General features: G+C 33.2%; 1 pseudogene; it reads right to left on the reverse strand.

Moving 5' to 3' along the window:
• Positions 1 to 16,540: 16,540 nt before the first annotated feature.
• Positions 16,541 to 18,946, reverse strand: part of LOC107006339 — an 11,871-nt pseudogene continuing 9,465 nt past the window's right edge.

The following is an 18,946-nucleotide window of genomic DNA, read 5'->3' on the forward strand; positions in this document are numbered from 1 at the left end:
CAACAGTAAATTCAGCAATGAACTTCCGTTTGTTCTTTGATACACAAGTACACCTTGCTAGCGATTTCAAAGACGAACCATTCAATATTTTGTTTATGCTTTTCTCTTAAACAAACCATTTGCGTTTCCTTCTATCATTCTAATACTACTGGCATATTGCAACTTCTGTTCCAACAGCGAAAATGGTCAACCAAGGATCTAAGGATAGATGATTATGAAGATTTTTATGTAAAAGGTGGAAAAGAAACACCTTTATATAGCGAAGCTAGTAAATGAAAATTATTTGAATATTAAAATTTTCTTATAAATGAGTAAATTAGATCTAATCCCTAACGATTTCTACATTCAATGAAGTAACTAAACTACAAATAATACAAAGAAACTGTTAATAACTTTAATATGACAATTTTCATATGAATGATTTCATGTGATCCAATCACTAACATTTATGCATTTAATAAAGTATTACTATATATGAGAATTAAAATTAGTTAGTCTCTACAATTTTCCATTATTATTATAAAGGGTCAAAAAATCCCTTGAAATACGCGAAATTAAACATAAATGTCATAAGTTAATACTTTGATCTAAAAATGTCTTTGTTGTGAATAATTTGGTCTAATAATTTCCCTACCGTAGTTTGGTTAAAAATATCTCTGCTGTTGCTCTATCTGTCAAATTCTGTTTTAATAATAAATGTATTATTTCTTTTCTTTTTGAACATATTTTATTTCGAAATAAAAGTTTACTTTTAAAATTTTTATTGTTTATTTTCTTTTAAAATCACTTTCACTAAAAATATAAGTAGGAAATACCATTTTTAAAACTTTTTAATCTCACTTATCAATTAATTTAGAATAATGACATGTGCATTTTAGCTAATAATATCGACCAGTAACCCCATTACTAATTTCATTTCGATAACAACCAAATAAAATTCTAACAAAATAGAAAATATTTGTATTTCTTAATATATTTTTCGAATTGATATAGGATAAACATGTTCCATTTTGGTATCTTCCTCCATTCTAAGCTTGACAAAACACCTCAAAAAAAAGTACTTTTGTTTGTTATAATCTTCAATGAATGCATATCTGCTATATAATCTCATAAGTGATAAATTGATTATAAGTAGAAATGTTGTGTTTAATGAAAAATTGATTACAAGTAGGAATTTTAATTCTGGGAATGTGAGATCGAATATTCAAGTTTCATCTACTGAGGAAGAACTTGCAACAAATTCTACTCCTCGAAATTAGGTATTCAACATGTAATCATAACTGCTAAGTCAATAAAAAAATTGGCTTATTGGTATTTATTTATTTGATAAATAATTGGTGAAAGAAATAGAATTTTTTAATTAAAAACTTATTGGTGTGGGGATGATTATTTAATTTTTTTATGGAGTAAATTGTTAATCCGTTAAGACTTATCATACATACACATTTAATTTAGATATGTCAGCCTCATTTAATATTTTGGACTAAGAATAAGATAGATGATTTCATTAATTTTTGTGTAAAAGGTGGAAATGAGAAATGTTTATATATCAACGTTCATATATACAAGTATAAATAACTAAAAAAATACTATAACTGCCACTATATAATAACTAAATTAAATAGCTACAAATTAAATGAAAATTGCTTCAATATGAACATTTTCTTATAAATGAGTAAATCAGATACAATGTGTAATATTTCTGCATTCAGTGAAGTAAGACTATATATAATAACTATTTAATAAAATCAATGTCCCTAAACTTCTCCATTCTAATTTAAAGGGTCAAACCCGCCTTTAGACTACGCAAATTTGAACATAAACGTCATAATTAATCATACTCTCCTAACTCGACAGAAACAAGAAATACGAAACAAATACTCCCTTTGTTCAAATTACTTGTCTTGTTTAGAATTTACATGTCCCTCAAAAAATAATGATTGACATGAATATTTAGCCTTAGTATCCATTTTATTTAATGTGCACTATAGCTATTTTTGTGAATCTTCTATGTACAAGAAACAAAATTATGTAGCAAATTTAAAAGGCTTTAAAACCTCAAGGCAGACATCAGTACATGCATCACCTACATTCAACCCCAAGCAGAAGCAATATCTATTGAATTACTGGCTAACTTATTAAATACCATGTCTGATCAAATTACTCTAAGCAAAATCTATTGATTTACATGTCCACAATCTGATCAAATTACTCTAAGCAAAATCTATTGAATTACATGTCCACAAGCATAAGAAATCTATTAAAACTACAAGCATCAAGCAAACAATTTAAAACATCCCAAAGATAACAGCCATTTTATTCCCTGTATGTTGATTAGCAAACACGGAAACAGAAAATAGATGAAACAAACAGAAAATCAAATCCGAGTGTCACTACCCAGACCGCTGTTATTGACACCCATACTACAACTCGGTGGGAGAAGCACTACTAGCAACCAACTAAAGCAAAAAATCTAAAACTAAGGTTTTTTAAGTTATGGAAGCAAGTTGAAATAGCTAAACACAATGTTTCATTACTAAATAAGGATCAAATAACTAACTAACAATACGGACGAATAAACCAAGAATCTGAAAGTCAATTACAAAAACTATAAGATATCCAACTAACAAAATCTCGAATGAACTAAACTGTATCTAAAACGTTTTCTAAGTCCGAAATGGTGGACATAGACCAAGCAGAGTTCCTTGGAAGCCCCCAAACGATGTCACTCACCATTGAACTCGGGCCGATAACTGATCTACTCTATGAGGTCTATCAACAGTCGCGTGAAGATGCTCTGTACTCAACAAAAATAAGAGCAGGTGCATAATCAGTACAGAACCACAGTGTATTGATAGGATAACGCGGCGATAACACAAGTCCAGCATAAACAAGTCAATACAACGTTACTATCACATGCAATATAGATCACATACTCAATATTATCAACAGGCAGAACAACAACACAATTCATATGCTTTCACGTAGTTGGTCCTCTCACGGAACCTAAAGTCAAACCTGTTAGCATGCTGGTACGTGGAAATTTGATCCCATTTTATGTCTGACACGGAAATCTGATCCAATTTTATGATATAACGTGGCAATCCGATCCAAGTTAGCTTGCGCGAACATGGCAATCTGATTCCCAATCACACAACACAATTACAATTACAATTACATCATCTATAATCATACATTATTTCATGATTTCATGGTAATGACAATCACACCTCGCATTTTCAAAGTCTAGGATCAACATTGCAACATGCATACATAAACAAGTATCACAATGAAGCAATACAAGAATATGATGTACATCATATAATCACAATCATCACCTACCTCGAAGCAAGCAAGAAACCCTAAACAACTTGATCCTTCCCTTTCCATCTTCGTTTTGCTTGTTCGTGGTCTACAATAATCAATTTATATATGAAAATCATTATGGAAACCCTAAATTCCTGGAAAACTCACAATCGATGATCCCGAGTTCAAAACCTATGAACCCAACTAGTGAATTAGGGTTAATTCCACCAAACATTCTACGAATCGAAAAACGTGTTCGGAGAGTGTAAAGCTTACATTTACCTTCAGTAATGGTGGACAATGAGTTGTAATAGACCAGGGGTTGTCTATTAGATCAAAAAGTCAAAAAATACAATATAAGGTCATCGAACGATTTTATTTACGAATTTTAAACCTGTCATCCCGCTACAACAACACCCATCCCGCTGGAGCAGCGTCGCTGTAGTGACACTAATCCCACTGTAGCGGCAAAAAGAAAACCAGTGAGCTTCCCTTGAAAAATCCCAAAATTCTTTCATTCCATCTCTGACTTGCCCGCTACAGTGACACCTCTTCTGTTGTAGCGGCGTCGCTGCAGCAACAAGAAGCGGCACAAAGCGAGGCAGTGATCTCCTTAAGGGAATTTTACTTCTCTATTTTTACATCATAGTCTTAACTCACTATGTTTAGAAAATTCCCTTAATGCTAAAATTAATTTCCGATGATCTACTTATCCAAATTCAATTCCGTAAAGTCGCACAAATTTCTTAACGAGTTATATAACCTATTTTTTAATAAAATCCACATTTTATACGTATGATTGCTACAAGATTTCCTTACACCTTGATGACTCTAAATTCCTCCAAATCTAGACAAGGTTGGAAAAGTCTTAGTACTATGAAAAAGTTTGTCCACCCCTATCTTTCCCTGTTGGTGTTTCTATAATGACGAAACCCAGTCGTTGCAATAGGTACCAATTTTCCAATTAATCTTTTCGGAGCGATCAACTAAGGAAAGGTAGTCTAGAAAAGGAACAAGGTAGTATTTGATTCGACGAACAATTGCTGATACTTGTCTCACATATCCTTATCGGTCTTCCAAGTAACTTTATCAAGAAGATGATGTTTCCATTGAACCTTCATGGACTAAATCTTCTTGGTCTTTAACTCACGATTATCACGATCAAGAATAGTAATTAGTTACTCCACATATTGGTTGTTCTTATCTAGCATTATTGAGTCCCACTTAATGATATTGTCATCATCACTGTAATATATCTTCAACATAGACACATGAAATACGAGAGGTACACCGGATAAATTTTCAGGTAACGCCAATATATATGCCACTGAACCTACACGTTCAAGGATCGCAAAGGGACTAATATAGCGAGTGTAAACTTACCCCTCTTACCTAATCTCATCACCCCCTTCATGGGTGAAACCTTGAGAAGAACATTCTTGCCAGTCTGAAATTCCATGACTCTCACCTTATGGTCTGAGTACTTTTTTTGTCTACTCTGTGCATCTAGAAGTTTATCTTGAATGCTCCTCACCTTATCGTGAGCATCCTTCACTAAGTCAACCCCAAAGGTTTTACGTCTCCCAATTCAAACCAAACTATGGGCGATCTACATGCACTCTCATATAACGCCTCAAATTGTGCCATATCAATGTTCAAGTGATAACTATTAATATAGAAGAACTCACATAGTGGTTGGATCGTATCCCAATGCCCTCCAGAGTCAATTACACAAGCTCTCAACATATCCTTCAATATTTGTGTAGTCCTTTGTGATTGTCCATCCGTTTGGGGGATGGAAGGTTGTACTAAAAGTGAGTTGCGTGCCCAATTCATCATGCAACTTCCTCCAAAACTTGGAAGGGAAGAGGCTGCCACGATCTGAGATGATGGAAAGGGGCACACCATGTGGCCTCACTATCTCATATTCATAAATCCTAGCCAAATGTTCAATTAACTGAGGCAAGTGTATTTCTAAACCTTGTTAAGTGTATGGAATTTGTGTATTTCCTTATAATATGTCTTCTGGAGTAATGAGAATTGGTGATGAGTTGACTTTTTTATGTTGCCTAATTTTAATCACGAAAAAGGGTAATAAAAAGATAATGTGATACATTATTAGTGCGTGATGTTTGATAATGATTTTTAGGGCTTATTGCTTATTTTTAGATGTTTTATCACAGTTGTATTGTTTGTGTGTAGTTTACTTTCTGAAAACTGTGGAGTTTGGAACTTACAGCTTGCTTCAACAATTCTTTTGTAGGTTACTATCCCAAACCTTTGTGATACATATTCTCTTTTTTCCGAGGCTTGTTGAAGATTTGTGAGGTAGTTGTTTGTCATCTCACCAGACCTTCTTACTCTTATTTATGATTTTGTTCTTTTTTAGAAACAAGGTGATTCGAGACGTGTTTTCTTTTTGAATCGATTGTAATCCTTAGAGGCTTGTTGTATACAAGTCGAGGCTAAGTAAAGTGTCGGGGAACGGAACGGAGAAACTTGTACTTTTCTTCGAGAGGCTATAGTGACTTTAAAAAAGATATTCACTTGTTTGAGATCTATCATACATACTTGATCCGATTTTGATTCTTATCGCTTTACTCCATTTACCCTCACTTTTAGTAATGAGTCGTGCGTAGTTCCTCATAGGGGTAGTTGGGGTTTTCTGTATGGCTTGGAGTTTAGATCTAGTTATAAAGTGGTAGAGTTATTGAAAGGAGGTTGGTCAGACTAAGAATGTTCAGAAATTTGATGGGATTGAGTAAGGTTAGTTACCCCAATAAATAGAATAGTACTTGTGTGGTATATAAGATATTTAGAGTGGTTTAACAATTGAAAGTAGAATGATTAAAATGATGGCTAGATAATGAATAGTGTAACCTTGTAAAATGCAATTGGTATTGTTTTCATAACATGTAAGAATTACTTAGAAAATGATGACAATGATTGCGCAAATTTATGTTAGAATGTCTACTAGGGTTTCATAGATTAAGTATATCTCAAAAAAGGGTCACAATAAAACTACAAAAATGGTATCGATTCTTACTTGTTTAGAGTTAGAGAATGTGATACTCGTGTAATTTACCTTATCTAATAAGGGATGCATATAACTTTGGATGAGAGATTGAACAGATTTAAAAGTGTATGTTAGTGACTTAATGGGGCAGAAATGTGTAAGCTATTTAAAAATAATCTTCTGGATAGGTATGATGTGTTCTAGTGGTGTATTTAACATACTTCACAATGTGGTACTAGTGGTACATTGAAATGGATACTTTGATGTCAAGTGCGATTACAAACAAGTTAAAAAGTTATCAATTGTATGACATGCTTATATAATAAGATTTGATGTTGCGTTCATATTTGAGAAACCATCTAGCTTGCCACTACAGACAAATGACTTAAGCATTATTTATAATAAAGCTTTTAGTGGTGAATCTTTGGTACGATATTGATGTGTTTAGGTTGTTAAGTGTATTTTGAGGATTTTAAATTAGTGGTATTTCAGCGTAATCTCCGGGGGAGTGGATCAATATTAGGATGACAAGCTCATGGGTAAAGGAAGTCTCAAGAGTATACTTATGTGAAGGTTACTAAAAATTTTGGTAAAAATTGCATATAAAAGTGGGTTGTCCTTTTTATTTGATTGATATAAATGGTTTTAAGGTGTCATATTGATGAAAAGTTCGACTGTGTGGTGGTGTCAAGGGCTATCAAATCATTATGATAATAAGAGTTTGTAATGAATAGTGACTGGGATTCAACTATATAATAAGGATTGTGGATTAAATAAATTACAAAATAATACCAACTTGCGAGTATCTAAGTTGTGATTTTTACTATTTATTGAGCAGCGTGGTTATGTGGAAAGTATAAGGAGATATTGGGATACCTTTTGAATAGATTTTAAAGGAGCTAGAGTTATATTGGGAAAAAATGTGGGATATAGTGTAGCCTTCCGAAAGAGGTGAAAATAAGAAGTTTTATTTTTCTAATTGCAATTGCTGAAGAGGTACCTTCAAGAGGTTGAGAATTGGGTTTAGAAACACGTGGTGTCTGATATTTTTCTATTGTTATGGAAATAATATCACAAATTTATCATATTGGTTAAAAAATTATAGAATAAGACTTAAGAAGTGAGTATGTGTACGTTCCGCTCGATTGTGATGATAAGTTATCTTGTGGTTTTTAGTTTGCTAAATGGAACACTGGAATTTTTAATGAAGGATACAACAAGATCAATGGAAGGGCGGTCAACTACAGGCTAAGATGCATGACTCCATAAAGATATTCAATGTATGAGCTAATGTTGATAGATAACAGGATTGTATTACGCGATTGGGATCAAATATCAAGTTTTTCCTTGTGAGTCTATGTTTATGGTAGTATGTATGAATTGGTAAGGTATGATATGATTGATGACATGGAGTATTTAGCATTTGAAAGGACATGTGTATAATTTGAGTCGAAAATTTGATTACATGTGATGGTAAAAGGACGTAAGGGGGATTTCATGTAATATTTTGGTTTAGAGGCTAAGGTAAAAAAATATCAAGGGTTTTTGGCCAAAGAATAAGACCGGTAAGTGAGTAAGCAAAAGGAACAAGAATTTGGTGTATTGAAGAGTTTAAGATATTTTGAATTTTGTGTCATCGAAACTTTACTTTTTAAGAAAAGTGAAGTAATAAGACCTCTTGTATAAATCAGTGGTTTGTAGTTGAAGGTTTTAGTTGATTTTTTTCAATGAGTTTAGATATAGCGGTAAGATGTGAGCTAGTTCGATACATAATTACTCCGGAGGTTATAATAGAATTATATGCAAAATGAATTTTGATTTGGGTGAGAAACAATAAGGGAGAAATTTTTTAGTGTTTTATGTGGGGTTAGATTGCTCAAATTATGATAAATGACTTTAGAATGATGTGCAAGGTGAGATATAATTCTATATAGTTATTACGAATTTGGAGATGGGTTAATACTAATCTATTATGGAACTACATAGAAAGTTAAGATGTGTTACATAGATATTTGACGGTGAATAGAGGTTATGAGCTTATAGTATACAAAATAATTGGAGCGACCAAGAACTTTCCAAAGTGTTGGCATGAGGTATATGATGATTTAGAATAGTAGCTAAAAAATGGAATGTGAAAGTGGTGTATTGATTTTGTGTGCGAGTTAATAGTATTATATCGATGGAAAGATACTACAAAATTTGAAAATACTGGTGTTAGCTTTTTTGTGACTCGTATTTTTCATGAAATGCTTAAACAGAAAGAGAGATAGCCATAGTTTGAACATGATAAGAATACTTTGAAACTAATGATTGTTTGAGAGTAAGGTAGACGATCGGTGCGCTTATAATGTTTTGTTAGCATTAAGAGTGTCTATTTAAATAGATGTGGTGTTTGATAAACCAAATATGTGTACAATCATAATAGTGACTAAATTAGTGATTGCGGGTAGCTAGAAAATCAAAGATATAGAGTTAGATGAATGAAATTTTAATTATATGGGCACAATAAAAGGTGTATCTTGTGTTATTTGACCTTGCTTCCGTATATTCCTATGTGACAATGATCTTTGTACATGATATTATTTGTAGTATGATTAATCGCTTATGCTACTCGTGTTTCCACATTTATGGGGTGAATTTCTATTGGTGGATCGGGTGCACCGATCCTGTTATTATCCTCTAAGTAGGGTGGAATTCTTGAGCATACTTGGTCATTTCAGTTATAACAGATTCGGTATTGTTGAGATAGTTAAAGAATATCGGTGGTTCTACATGAACATCATTGCTTATGAAAACTTATGTCAGAGCTACTATGAAGATTTACAATTGTCTAAAAGCATTGTTAGACATTCTGCATTTTCAAGTGTATTGATTGTTGGGTGTTTACTTGGTATTGTTCTTCTTTGGGTTAGATAATTTTCATTCTCCCTTGATGAGTACCTGATGTCTAAAGATTTGATTTTTATAACTTAACCTCATAAAAAGATTGCGTTGTGAAAAGAAATTCTTGATAAGATTTGTGATGGTTTGTGCACTATGAGTGTGTGATGTTGGTTCAAGTTCACGTCTAGTTGTAGCTGGATTGATTCAAAATGTTTCTTGGTTATGAGAGAAAAGATTTTTCACGTTGGTTGTGTTATGGTCTAGTGGTCTTCAGTTTAGATTGGGTTCATCAGTTGATATGTTGCTTGATAATAACCCTTGATTTATCGTTCTTCCAAAGTTTGATTTGTAAATTCTGTCTTAATAGTTTATCTTGATGGAATGTTCGTAAGGAGAAGCTCATTTTGAAAGATGCACACCAATTAATAGGTCATAACTTAGGCTTTTAGTTATGTTGGTTACTAGTCTTTCTTCATCCTTATGTTCGAAGACAAACATCATTTTAATGGTGGATAATATAATGACTGGACCCGAATGGTCATTTTTAATAATTTTGAATAGACATTTAACTATAGTTAATTAATTTGCGGGTAATCTTTTTATTGTTAAAAATAATGGGTCAAGCCTAAAATATTAAAATAGGCTTATATGAAATTATTATTGTTAATACATAGTTAAATTAGAAAAAAAACAAAAATAAAGAGGTGTAGAAAAGTAACATGCATGCGACGTGAACACGAATCAACAAAGGGAAAACTGCTTCACGAAAGGAAAGTTCAACTGATGCTTATGATTTCTGCCAGCATTAATAGGTTTGCTATCCTTTCATTGATTTTTGCACATACGATTTGGTTATATATAACATGATAATTAGTGGTTTCCATTTCTGTTCTTAAAACCTATACAACAAATCTATTTATGGGTTATGAATTTTGATAATTCTAGAATAAGTTGTGAATGGGTAATTGGAGTTTGAATTGTGAACGGTTGATGGCAGAATAGTTGAAACAACAGGGTGTTGCCAATGATTGTTTAGCTAATATTGGATAATGTTTATCCAATGATTATTTTTAAGGGACTTTGTTTTGAAAAGAAAAACAAGGAATCATATTGGATTTCTCTTGCTGCTAAAATGATAGTTTGCTGGGAAGTTACTTATAATTTTCTTGAACTTTTTTTTTTAATTATTGGAATTATGTTATTGAGGAATTAAGATTTAACATTGGGCTTGAAACTTAAGAACATAATTACAGATTTGGGTAAATTTTTGGGTCTAGGCTAAACCTATAATAATACGGGTATTGTTTGTTTCGAAATCATAGTGTAATTATGTAAAATATATTGTATTGAGTTGAAAGTTCAATGAACAGGGAAGGCTGAAGTCTCGAATTGAATTGCTGATTAATTGAGGCAAGTGGATTTCTAAACCCTTGTTAAGTGAATGGAATTTGTGTATTTCCTTATAATGTGTTTGGGAGTAATGAGAATTGGTAATGGGTTGACTTGTTCATGTTGAGTATTTTTAATGATGAAAAAGGGTGATAAAAAGGTAATGTGATAAATTGTTGGTGCGTGATGTTTGAGAATGATTGAAGTCTTATTGCTTATTTGTTGATGTTGTATCACTCTTATATTGTTGTGAATTGTGCCTTGTTATGAAAAATGTTATCTCATCATTATTTGTGTGAACATGTCATTTGCATTATTGTGAGACATGGTTGTGACAAGTGTTATGTGCATTGAGAAAGAATAAGAAGCTTAAGAGAATGTACCATTTTGAAGGACGTATTGTGCGCCGTAATGGATACTATATTTCAAGGGACGTATCGCATGCACGATGGATACTGGATACTATATATCATGGGGTGTATCACGCACCGTGATGGTTACTATTATCAAGGTTCGTATCGCATGTTGCCATAGATGCATGGACAAATTGTTAGGATCGAAAATAAGCAGGTGTAAACGCGGAAAGATAGCAAAGCAAACCTCCAAAGATCACGAGTAAGAAGACAACAAGAAATATACCAAAAGACACAAAGATTTAATGTGGTTCGGTCAATCGACCTACGTCCACAAAGGAGCCGAGCAATCCACTATAAATATGAGAGTACAAAATAAAGAGAGAAACAACCTCAACAAAATTCACTCAGAATACATGGGAGGTTCACACAAGTGATAACGTATCAAGCTTGTGACCCATAAATTCTCCCCCTAACCAAAACTCTCAAAGCCATTAAGACTACATTGTGAATGCTGATTAAGTTAGAAGGAACATTCCTCTATTGATAGAGTACTAAACCTTTTCCTACAAGAAAAAAATTATTCAATCCAAAACTTTTTCCTAAAAGGAAAATCTATTTATGGTAAGAAATTTAGGGCAAATAAAACCCAAAAAATCTCCCCATTGGCATGAATTTCTGACAAAATAAATTTGTCCACCTTCTTCACTTAATCTTCAACTACTTTCTTCTCCTCTCCATAATCTCCTTTGCAAAATTCATGTCTCAACACAGAGAACCTCTCTGAAACAATTTCTCCAAAAAAATCTTCATTACTGTCAAAAAGATTGCGGCTAGAACTACACCCGCCAAGATGAAACCTCTTTCTAACCTGGTTCAATCATCGATTGTCGAACCATTGAACCTGACTCCATCATTGAATTTGGCTCTGATACCACTTGTTAGGATCGAAAATAAGCAGTTGTAAACGCGGAAAGATAGCAAAGCAAACCTCGAAAGATCACGAGTAAGAAGACAACGAGAAATATACCAAAAGACACAAAGATTTAATGTGGTTCGGTCAATCGACCTACGTCCACAAAGGAGATGAGCAATCCACTATAAATATGAGAGAACAAAATACAGAGAGAAACAACCTCAACCAAATTCACTCAGAATACATGGGAGGTTCACACAAGTGATAACGTATAAAACTTGTGACCCATAAATTCTCCCCCTAACCAAAACTCTCAAAGCCCTTAAGAACATTGTGAATGCTGATTAAGTTAGAAGGAACATTCCTCTATTTATAGAGTCCTAAACCTTTTCCTACAAGAAAAGGATTAGTCAATCCAAAACCTTTTCCTAAAAGGAAAATCTATATATGGTAAGAAATTTAAGGCAAAGAAAATCCAACACAAATATGTCCCCCCATGGGTTCCGGATTGACATACAACGAGTGTGTATCACTAGGTGAGACTTGCATCACTATACTTGACATTACATTGTACATATTTATCATTACTATACTTGATATTATGTTTTGCTGGTCTTGTGAGTGCCTTTATGTGGCACTATGGTTGGTGAATAATGTGTTTGTTGAGGATATGTAATTGGTAGAGTGTTTTTGTTGAGTTGTGTTGTTTGTAAATTGTAGAGGTTTTGTTAGGGTGGTTGGAGTAACCACATTTTGTTCCCTTAGCTTGTATTTAGAGGTTTACTTGCTGAGCACCGTGTGGTTTGGTACTCACCCCTTGTAACTATAATATTTTTGTAGGTTAGTAGCCCGGACCTTTTTGCTATATTCTCATCTTTTCCAAGGTTTCTTGGAGATTCGTGAGATAATTGTTTGTAATCTCAATAGACCTTCTTACTCGTATTAATGATTTTGTTCTATTTTAGAAATAAAGTCATTTGGGACTTGTGTTTTCCTTTTTAATCAATTGTAATACTTAAGAGTCTTTTACACGTGACAACCACATTTTGAGGGTATTTTCAAGTCTATAAAAATTTCCGCATTTTATTTTAATAGTTGAATTTTAGGATGACTTGTCTTTGTGGATACGACCATTGCCATCACGTCCAATTTTCAATCGTGACACCGAAGCCGAGCCAGCGAGCAACGGCGGTGCGAGCGGGCACCCTCTTCTCAATCCTTTAAGAACTAAAGGAAGTGTTTTCCTAATATAAGGAAAACATTTTTTCTATCAATGTGAGATAATAACTTTACATTTGCAATTTGCGATGACTTTTCATTTTCTTTCCGAAATTGGTTCCCCCACATTTCCATTTTCTCATCTTATTTTCCATTCACACCTTACTAAAACCCAACAATCCCCACATTAATGGGGAATGAATATTGTTAAAACATATGCATGAAAAACTTGGGTGTCTCGTATGTAAGGGTTAATCGAATTTAGATAAGTAGGTTTCCCTTTAAACTTTCCATAGTGAACATCTATCAGATATACTCGGTCACTATGTAGATTTGATATCTTTGAACCGTCGAGATTTGGTGAATTCAAAGACAACCCAAGTCATACAATCAACCTTTAAACTATTTTTTATTCTCATTGTTTTGTTTGTTTCAACCATGAACACATTTTCGTTATTAAGTTCTTAGAGAACTTATTTTACCGTATTCTCCTCAAAGAGACTTGCACTTCACACTTAGATAGGTGAATATCTAAATGTGTTATCTCATAGATACACTATTTGATATACCCTGTATCAAACATAGAAACCATTAAAAAGTCCTTATGCTTTTATCCTGGTACCTGATCATTGTCTCATCATGAGAATGAACCATAAAATAAATTTTGACAATGGTGAACCGTCATCTATGACTTTGTTTGATCACCTTGAACCTAGAGCTTGAGATCTCTATTCTTCTAGGTAGAGTTACCGCCACGATGACTGTTTCTCAGGCATAGCCCTATTCCCGTCGATGACCTCTCAACTCTCTCTCTCTAGTTAAACCTTGTAAGTGGATCCGACACATTATCCTTTCACTTTACATAGTCAATTGTGAAAATTTTACTCGAGAGTAGTCGTCTAACAGAGTTGTTCTCTGTCATATGTGATGAGACTTTATTTTATACATAATGCTTCGAGCACTTCCTATTGCAACTCGACTATCTCAATGTATGCAAATGGGGCCCATTGGTTTGGGATTAAATTGGAATATCTTCTAAGAGATGCTGGAGCCATTCAGCTTCTTCACATTCCTTGTCTTGTAGAGCAAGCTATACACGTTTATTTGCATGATTTCTAAGAAATTGTTCTTCCAACAATAGTGAAAACATGTCCATCCGTGGATTTCATTTAAGTTGACCCAAGGATCCTATTTTCATCACTATATCTTCAAGAACTGCTGGATATTTGTTGTAATGCAAAGCATAGTTTTGAGTGTCATTTGAGTACCCCAAAACTCTCTTCATTGACATCCAATGATTTTGATTTTTATTAGTTTTGTATCTACTCAATCATCTTATAATTTTGGTTATGTATGGTCGTACAAATTTCAAGACATACATCAAACTTCCCAATACTCTGGCATAATCTAATTCAGAATGCCTTTCACAATTCTTCTTAGCAATATTAAGGTTCACATCAATTTGGGTTTTTTCCCTTTTGAAATTCAAATACTTGAAGTTTTCAAGTACCTCTTGAATATAATGAGATTGAGACAATGCTATACCCTTAGGAGTTTTATGAATCGTGATACCCAATATAAAATCGGTAACTCCTAGATCTTTCATATCAAACTTACTGGCGAGCATATGCTTAGTAGTTTTATATTAGCAAAACCTAGATCATAACTTCCTTTCTCTTCATTAATCTTTCTGCCAATATCATCTGCACATTGCAATTTGCACGTAGCTATTTTCAACCTCAATTCAGACCTGTTTTCACCCACAATAGTCAGCTCTCGCTCTTCCCCTTAATCCCTTCCCCTAATTTTCCCCAAATCCCTTCGCCTAATTCTCTTTATTTTTTAAAGAAAACAAAAATTCACAATTTTTTGTTAATATGCGTTTTTGTTATTGTTGTTGTTGTTGTTGCCCAAACAAGATAATTTTAGTTTATCACTCATGTTGTGTTGTATTGTTACAGTTATCAATTGTAGAAAAATATATGCATTTTGGATTTTAGGTTTAGCCTAATTGAAATAGTTGGCCTAGTTTTTTTTCGTGATCTCTTTGATTGTCGCGAAATCAATCAAGAATTGTCTAAGAAAAGAAAAACATTGACTAAGAATTAATCGGAATGACGAAGAATAAACGAAAACAATCAGAAATTGAAGATGAAGTTGGTCTGTCAAGATGAAGGAGAAATTGGAAATTTTGGTTATTTGGTTTGTTTGTTTGATTTTATATGTGAGGAATTAGGGAATTTTAGGTTTTTGGATGGCTTATACGGGCGGGATTAGTGGATATAGGTGGTATTTTATAATTCGGGTTTAATTTATTGGTAAAACCAGGTTCCTCCGTAGGGTTGTGTCATGTGTACCGAACAAGTCTTCCATTATAGGAACAGGTGAATGTGCACGACTCTTCAGAATGAAGGGGTACTATTGAATGAAAAGTTTGACGAAAGATACTTTTATACCATTTATGATAGTTTAGGGTTATGTTTGTCCTTTTCCCCTTTGGAGTTTCAAATTTCAGAATAAAATTTTAAGTTGTAGTGTGTTTTTGCTTGTTTAAGAATCATAAAGATCTATTGATCTTGAGAGTTTCTTTTTATTAGAAATATGAAATATGTTTTTGTTTAATGAAAGTGATATAAGGTGAATTGTATCTTTTGTTTGTTCTTGAGGGTTTCTTTTCAGGAATTATCTTGAGCAAAATTTTTCATATATATCCACAAGAAATATCCTTCTTTTAACAAAATTTCATCTCCAAACTCCTACGGATTTACTTGGGGATCTTCCTTGGGAAATATTTGTACGAAAATCCACAAGAAATTTTGTTTTTATCCAAATTTTGGCAAAAAAAATTGCAAAAGGAATTTTTATAGTTATTGCAGAAAAAAAACACAAATAAAGAATATGCGAATTTTAATTCCTCGGGTAAATTGCCTCGAACTTAAATAAATTCGCAGGTAAGAGTTATCTACGAAGGTAAATCCGCAGGTAATGAGCACTTGTCTTATAGTGCTTGCATAATTTAACTTCATATGGATTGGAGAGTTACATTCCAATTTCCTAATTTGTAGAAAGTTTCACAGAAGATCAGAGATATTTTTTATTTTTCTAGGCATAAACAAAATCTATGTACAAGAAAAGAAAATATCTAGCGAATTTAAAAGTCAATAAAGTCTCAAAGAGAAATCAGTACATCCCCAAGCAGAATCAAAATGTGTTGAATTACTGGCTAGCTTATCAAATACCACGTCTGATCAAATTAATCTAGATCAATCTATTGAATTTCTTGTCAACAAGCAGAACAAATTAAGAAGAAATCAATAAAAACTACAAGCACTAAGCAAACAATTTAAAACATCCCAAAGACAACAGCAGCACAAGGCCAACACCATAAAAAATGTGCCACCCTTGAAATAATGGATTCGATCATCAACGAAGAGCGTTTCCTTCATACCTGTCGATAGCCTACTGGAGACGCGACCATTGAGGCAACTCATAGGAAAAAATTTGTACTCTATTGTCTTCTGCCAAGCTTCTCCAAAATCATAAAAAAATTCAGCCTTATTGTTTTCAAGTTATACAAAATAACCATGCTTCTTATTTGCCAATACAACTTGTGCGGGAGAGCTAGATGAAAAATCATGTTTCAAAGCACCCTATCAAGAGAATTACCTCCTCTGAGTCCAAAATTCTGTTCACATTTCTCAAAGGAACATTTAAAACATACCACAAAATCCATAGTTTATCTCGACTAGGAAAATTTTTGAGTTGCCAACAAGCGATGGTTGTCCAACCAGTCGATGCAAAATAGATTTCCCCGGCTGATAATCCAAGGAAACAATAACCAGGATAGATCATTGCCCTTCGATCACGCAATTCCAAAGCACAAAAATCCTTTTTTATACTATCATAAACAGTCATTCGTTGTCCATAATTATCTACCAAAAAAATACTTTATCGACTACACCACCCGAGGATGACAAAATCTCATCCCTAGAAGGGTACAATGGAAAAGGTAAATTCTCTATTAGGAATAAGCAGTCCACTTTTTAGTCTCAGAAGAGTAACATTCAATTTTTAAACTATACTAACTTATTCCTACTTACAGGAGAAGTTACTACATAACGTACTATAGTAAATGAGACACACTCACTGGTCTCCTTTACTATAAATCGAACATATGGATCCTTCATAGATATTCGAGTTCTTGGGAGATCAAAACGCTATCTTGTGGCAGGATTATAAACATAATAAACCCTTTGTACACTTCTAAGTTTATTACAGAGGAGAAACTATTAAAAGATGCAACAATGTAAACTATGTCACCAATAAAATTGATAGACTCATTAAAACTATTACCAATTATGTAACATCTCCCAATTAGAAAGTACTAGAAAAGAGTTTAAAATCTCAAAATACTTATTTTTGGAAAAAAATAAGAAAATATAGAAAATTTGTCCAAGTTAAAAAGTGAGTTTTTTTGTCAACTTCAAACGATCATAACTCCTATCTCAGGATGAGTTAGGGGTAGTTCAAGATATGGTTGGAAATCCCTTAGAATAATCTTTCCAATGCCTATGATTTTGTACGATTTTGATATAGTGTGAGCGAGTTATGCCTTTCGGAAGTTGTACTGTTAGATTAAGGAAAGTGCAAATCCGGATTATGGAAGGGCAAACTAGTATTCTCCTTAATTTAATATCCTAATTCGTTTTTGGGGATTTATTGGGGGGAAAATAAGACTTCTATTAGCTTAGAAAAAGGAGAACGTATGTTGGGGCTTGGAGAAGTGACAAAAGAGGAGAAAAAAGGAGAGAAATCAAGAAATCGCCAAGGACGTTCAGACTTTGCCAGTGGAATTCATCAGGGGGGACCCCTACAAGGTATGTGAGATAGCGTAGTATTGGGTTGGTTCACCCACACGTCAATCTTGTTTGAATTCAGCGGATTTAAGTTGTTTGAATGTTAAGAAAGTGAGTTCTCAAAGAACATTGTTGAAAATTCATTTAGTTCTTGATGCTAGTTCTCCCCATTCTTCCCCCATCTTTTCGTACTAGTTCCTAAGTGATGTACCTATGTTTCATAGTTGATTCTAAAAATTTGAGGTACATCTAAACATCATGAAATCATCCATAAACATGAGATCATGAACCTTAAATCTATAATCCAATTCAAACAAAGCTAAGATCAAAGTCAAAGAAGTTAAGAATAAAGTCTAGAGTTAAGAAGCAAGTCAAAGAAAAGTTCTTAAAAGTTTTCAAGATTCTTTGGAAATGTTTTTAAATTCGTTTTTAAGTCTCAAGTTTAAAGTTAATGAAAAGTGTAAAGAGTTGAGTTCATTTCTCAAAATTTATAAGGGAACTAAGTATTTCCCTAAGAGTTTATTAATGTGTTCACATTTAACATAAGATGAAACCAAGATTTTCAAAAGAGATTTGAGCAATAAAAGGGACCATCAATTCAAGAGAGTATTTAGTCTAATTGTAGAGTAATTATCTCAATCCAAAGAAAGAAGTTGTTTTCAAAACACATGAGCTAAGTATATTTTTGAGAGTAGTATTGAGCACCGATATAGGGAAGCGAGTGCATAATAACCAAAGTCTCTAAAAACCATGTCGACATCATGTGTATTAAAGGATTATTGTCTTTAGATGATCACTCAAGTTAAGCTAGTGGATCCACTAAGTTAAGTAGTTCTATGCAACGGTAAAGTATAAGACAATTCTAACAGCATGGACAAGATGTTGTATCACCACTAAGGCTCAAATAGTGGTTGTCGGTTAGAGAATCTCCGACAAAAACTATGTTACTTCATTATATTAGTAAATTTGAGTTTATAAATGCATTTTCCATTATATATATATATATATA

Source organism: Solanum pennellii, chromosome 12 (assembly GCF_001406875.1).
Source record: "Solanum pennellii chromosome 12, SPENNV200".
NCBI lineage: Eukaryota > Viridiplantae > Streptophyta > Magnoliopsida > Solanales > Solanaceae > Solanum > Solanum pennellii.